The sequence below is a fragment of the Eublepharis macularius genome, chromosome 16, assembly GCF_028583425.1.
Source record: "Eublepharis macularius isolate TG4126 chromosome 16, MPM_Emac_v1.0, whole genome shotgun sequence".
NCBI classification, from domain to species: domain Eukaryota; kingdom Metazoa; phylum Chordata; class Lepidosauria; order Squamata; family Eublepharidae; genus Eublepharis; species Eublepharis macularius.
Window position 1 is genome coordinate 22231201 of NC_072805.1, and position 6000 is coordinate 22237200.

Sequence of the window (6000 nt, forward strand, 5' to 3'; positions counted from 1 at the left end):
TGGTTTTTTCCCAGAAGTGACATCACTCTGTTGCTGATGGCCACCCCCTCCCCCACATCCCCTCCCCAGTGTCCATACCATCATCACTTTCTTTGTTTTAAGAAGAAAAAAAACTGAGGATAGAGAGACGAAGAAGAAGAGTAGGAGGGGTCTCAAAAAAGAAAGAAGGACAAAACCAGTGGAATTAAAGACATATGCAGAATTAATAACTGACCCCCCTTCATGACATGGTAGCAGGGATGTTTCTGTCACCAAGCCCCGCAAACAAGTACTTGGGGGGGACCACTGGCCAATAGGGGGCACTCTACTAAACTCTAAGCATACTGGTTTTAAAGCAGTGGCTGTGGGTTTCTCCCCCCGCCCTTGCTTGCCTTTGCAAGCACTATACATATAACAACAGCTGAAGACCAAAATGGACAGCATCAACAACTGTCTTTCTAAGTGCCCTGTGAGTGTGTGTGTGTATGTACACATATATACATATATATCCCATAATTTTTAAGAAGCAGATTAAAGAGATGGTTGAGTACACGTTTAAGGATTACAAATTTTGGATTCTCCCAGCTGTATATATCCTCACTGAATATCGCATAATAGTTACAGAGCTACCCCTATAGTTAGGACATTCAGGTTTAATTGGCCTTATTAGCTTTAGATTTGTTTTTCTGTTTGTGTCCAGGCATTGCTGACCCTGAAAAAAGATAGTGTGCTTGATTGGACTAGAAGGGGGTCACGCCATTGACAGCAGCCTTGCCACTCTGAGAATGTTTTATGAGTTGGGCGTTCGCTTGCAGCCTTCTGCAACACACCCCGGTAACTTCAAACAAGCATTAACTTCAAGTCATACTTTTCTTAAATAAGCAGGTGCTTGAGGATTAAAATGCCAAGGAAGGTAGCATGTACCATGTGGAGTGGAAACCTGTGAGCAGAGGGCAAATTGTTAATGATGGTCCAGGAAACTTACCCTGACTGCAGCTAACGTACAATGATTAATATAAGTGAACACATATTTGACTCAATTTGAGCATCTCCACCAGGATATGCTTCAGTATCTGTCTCAGGGGTGTGTGGGGTTGCAGAATACTACTACTGAGATCCTGACAGTCCGTGTGAGGTAGAGGTTTAAGTGTCAGGGTAGGATCTGGGAGAACCAGATTTGAATCCCCGCTCTGCCATGCAAAGTTGCTGAGTGACCTTGTGCCAGTCTCACATTCACAGCCTAACCTACTTCACAGGGTTGTTGTGGGAATAAAATGGAAGAGAGGATAATTATGTAAGCCACTTTGAGTCCTCATTGGGGAGACAAAGGTGGGGTGTAAATGAAGCAAATAAAATAAGTACTCTAGGTGAGTCTCTGTCAGCTCAAGAACACTGTGAGAGAATTCCAGGGCTCTTGAGTCATAAAAGCTTGGTTGGATTCTCTCTGTGAATTCTATCCTCTTGGAGTCACATAAAATAAAGAAAATCTAACATAACACATGGGTTTTAGTACCTTTGAACAATATGAAATTTTCTATGCATTTGAATTGGCATGCTGTCTTAGAGAGCAGACAGGTTTTTGTAGAGCTAATTCACCTACAATGTTTGTTTCTGCCTTATGATTCTTTTTAGATCTTACCCATGTGTATAATGGTTTGTTTTTTTCTCCTGCATTTTTGTTTCATATTTAGGGCACATGGGGAAAATATGTCTTTTACACAGGTACTGAACCTTTGACAGCTGTTGGTGCAGTAAGTGAGCACATATGCTTCTTTATAATGCATGATCATTTTCACTTTTCCTCCATATAAAGTATCATGGCGTTAATCAGTTATCTGTTGAGCTGAATGTTTGCCCAGAGTTGCAGAAATGATAACACCATCTGCTCATGTTCTGCTAGGGTGAAAGAGATGAATCATCTGGGCATGACGCAACTCATGCATCTCACACAACTGCCATGGCTGTTTTAGAAATCTCTGAAGCACCAGTCATATTTAGCCATTTAGGAGCCCACAACGTTTGCAAAAATGCAAGGAATGTCCCTGATGATGTTTTGCAATGACCAGTAGGTGTTCCTTTTTCTCTTTGTACCTGATGAAAACTCTGCAGAGAGAGACTTTGCTCCCCACCTTGCAAATTCAGTAGGGGAACATAACCCCTCTATGGATCAACATAAGTCATGTCCACACATAAATGATACATATCTTATAATCTGGGCCAAGATGACTTCAGAACAAAACTGAAACTAATTTGCTCCCACAAATTCTCAGTATTTTATCATTCTTCCTGAGAGCTGTGCCAATTGGGGACATTGCACAATCACCAGACTGCACAATGGAAACTCAGGGTCTCTGCAGATGTGCAGGTTTTTAAAGAGTTGGGTCTGGGTTCCCCACACCCAACTCGAATTCCCTGCAGCTTTGGGGAATAGCTGTTCAAAAATAAAGGAGAGCCCAAACAGCCTGAGGGCCAAGCTACACATGATGAATGACACTTGAACGGCAAGTGGATTGAGTGGAGGGCAAGCGAACAGGGAGAAATACACTTGCTGTTCAAGTGTCATTCGTCATGTGTAGCTTGGCCCTCAGAATGCCTCCGTGAGGGGGGGGGCACGAAGCCATTTCCTTGTGTCAAAATAGCCCAGAAGGGAGTTTTTTCTCTCTGTTTTTTTCGTGCTCCACATGGAGTATTCTGTGCTCGTAGAGCAGTAAAAACAAGGGGGAAAATCTCCCCGTGTTATTTTGACATGGGGGAAAAGCTTGAGTGGAGAGGGAGGAGCCCCTCCTCCCCTCATGGAGGCATTCTAAGGCCATTTGGGCTCTCCTTTTTTTTTTAAACAACCATTTACTTTTTAATTGTTGTATGGCTGCAGAAACCCGTGTTGGGCCTGGGGAACCCAGACCTAACTCTTTAAAAACCTGCACATCTACAGAGACCTTTAGTAAGCCTTTAGGATAGATTCTGTGGAACTTAGAAACTGGGAGAACACATTTGGACAAATCTGTACGTTGCGTTGAGCAGCTGCAAATGCCTGCTGAACCGGTTTGTATTGGGTTTTCCCAAAACGGCACATGCGCGAGGATGCTACTGATTCAAACTGATCGGCATCCATTAGCATCACTAAGGACTACTCAGAGCTAAACTTCCACGAGATGCCTGACACATGTCAGGTTTCTGCAGGTTTACCTGGGAAGTGTAGTCGGGCCAGCAGCAGCAGGGCCAGAAGGATGGGAGGGAGAGTCAGCGAGTGGAGCCTGAAGCTGACAGGCGGCTAGCATTGGCAGAAGGAACTGCTGAGGCTGCCGCCACCGCCGCCGCAGCTGCTAGACTCAACCATCCCTTCTCACAGTGAGGGGAAGGAGTCTCCTTACCCTCTCTGTGAGAAGGGATGGTTGAGTCTAGCGGTGGCAGCAGCCTCAGCAGCTCCTTCTGCTAATGCTAGCCGCCTGTCAGCTTCGGGCTCCGCTCACTGACTCTTTCCCTCCCATCCTTCTGGCCCTGCTGCTGCTGGCCCGACTACACTTCCCAGGTAAACCTGCAGAAACCTGACATGTGTCAGGCGTCTCGTGTAGTTTAGTTCTTAGTCCAGACACTGAAGGGTAGGATTTTATTGAAACACAGCATTTACTGGCAAATTATTTATATGATTTGTGAGTGATCAGATCCAGTTTGCATCGGGTTTTCCCCAAACTCTCCATGCGCAAAGACACTGCTGATTCAAACTGCAATTGAAGCACAGCATTTATTAATGACTAATTTATATGATTTATATTTATTCATATATTTATACAATTGCCTGCTGAGCAGAGCAGTTATGCAGCAAGGATGAGAAGAAAGGAGTCCTCAGTAAGGCTGTGTGAGAAAGTGCATGTACTGTACTTTATGATAAGCAAGGAATACAGCGAATCAACCTGTTGAACACCCACAAACAGCTCAACAAACTATCAAAATTACCAATAAAAAAAATCATGTGTCTATTCACAACTGACAAACAGGGCACAAGCTGAACTGGTGGGTGTTCAGGCATTCCTAATCTGTACATCAGGAATCTCTATCAAAGAGCCATTGAACTGGCTTCCCTTTTATAGCTCTTTGGAGTGGGAGGATTGAAAGAAGCACTAAAGAATGTGTACCAATATCGGTTTTTACCCTTTCTGACCTCTAGATTCTAACAGGATCTCAAGTGTCTTAAAATGCAATCCTACACAGAGTTACTCCAATCTCGGCCTATTGAAATCCATGGCCTTATATTTGTGTAATATAAGAGTACAGGATCATACTGTTAGGAGTGCAGCTTTCATGCATGAGCCTATTCTTTTGTCACATTTACCTTGGTAGTTCCATTGACTTTTAAAAGGACACATAAAACAGTTGGGAATGTTTCATTAAATGTTGGGCAAATAAATATTACAAAAGTATTTACTTTATAAATTGTTGAAGTTTGTGTCCATTAATAGCCATTGGAACATTGTGGAACAATTTGATGGTTCCTTTGCATAAAAGAGTGGTAGTGGAAATTATCAAGGCATTTGCCATTGATAACATGATTGGATCTATTAGGTGGGTATATGCTGGTCTGCAGTAGAGATGGGCACGAACTGCAATACGAACCAAAATTAAGTGCGAACCAGGCCAGTTTGTGGTTCACGAACCATGGTTCATCAGATCCCATTTCTGACTAACCGCCACGAACTTTCGGCTGGTTCGTTTGGTTCATTTTTTGGTTCGTGACTGCAGACAGCCCGATGCCAATCAATCAGTTTCCTAGACAACAGGGGATAGACTTCCTGCAGACCTTCTGCTGACCCAGAAGTGATGATTTTCTGACCCGGATGTGACATTTTCATGAACCAAACGAACTGGTTAGCGAACCAGGGCCAGGTTTGTGAAAGTTTGTTGTTCATGAAATTTGACGAACCACGAACTGCATGGTTCAATTTTTTTCCAGTGCCCATCTCTAGTCTACAGTACAACATCAGGATTTTAGTCCAGTGGCACCTTACAGACCACTCTGCATGGCGCCATTATGTTTTATAACATGACATAGGAAGGAATGTGCCCAAGGCTGAGACTAAAAATTGTGGACATAACAATTGGTGTGTAATGAAATTACTTGCAGTGCTTGCTGTGCTTTTTCGAGGCCTTTTCATTGCTATTGTTAATTGTAGGAACAAGAATGTTAAACGAAAAGGGCACAGAAAGAATTCATTCACAAGCATTAAGTAATCTAGATCAATGGATTTTAACTGGTATACAGGGGGCTTCCCCCAATTCCCTAACAGGAAACTCTGAGAACTTAGGCCCAGCCTACACATGCAGCAAGAGACGAAAATACTGACTTTGATAGACCGATGGTCTGAGTCAAGATAAGGCAGCTTCATGCACTGACAATATGTTGAGCTCAGCTGTTGTTTGGCAGAGAGTTTTAACATGAGGAAGCATTACTAATGTGACACCTTTACCTGCTCCTCAGATGGTACAGCCCATTCTACCACATCCTTCCAAGAGACACTTGTATAGAAAAATGAGAACTACGTGTCTCTGGCTTAAGGAGTACTGAAGAACAGGAACATTCACATTTATTCCCCGCTTTGAAGAAAGCCAGCAAAGGAATCATGATGGTGACCTTGGAAACCTGTGGAAACCTTGTAGCCTGTGGAAACGACGAAGCGACCATTTCAGCAATGGCAGGTTTGTGACTCCTCCATTACTGAAAACTGTTCATTCCTCTAGAGCTGGGTAAGAAGACAAGCTGAGGTACTTGTGAGGTTTCTGTATTGCAAAATACAACCTGCAGTGCCACTGTGTTCTGTCTTCAAGTCCTGCAGTAGTTGACCAAGCAATTGTTAGGTGAGACAAGAAAAGATAGCAAGAAAAGAGCAAGGCCTGTTAAGAATTCAGCTATTTCTTATGTTGCTGTCCAACAATCTCCCTCTGCTACCTCTCTTGTTCACTCCCCTTCTTGCCTTTTACTGCATAATGGGATTGCCAACATCCAGGTGAGGCCTGGAGTTCTCCTGA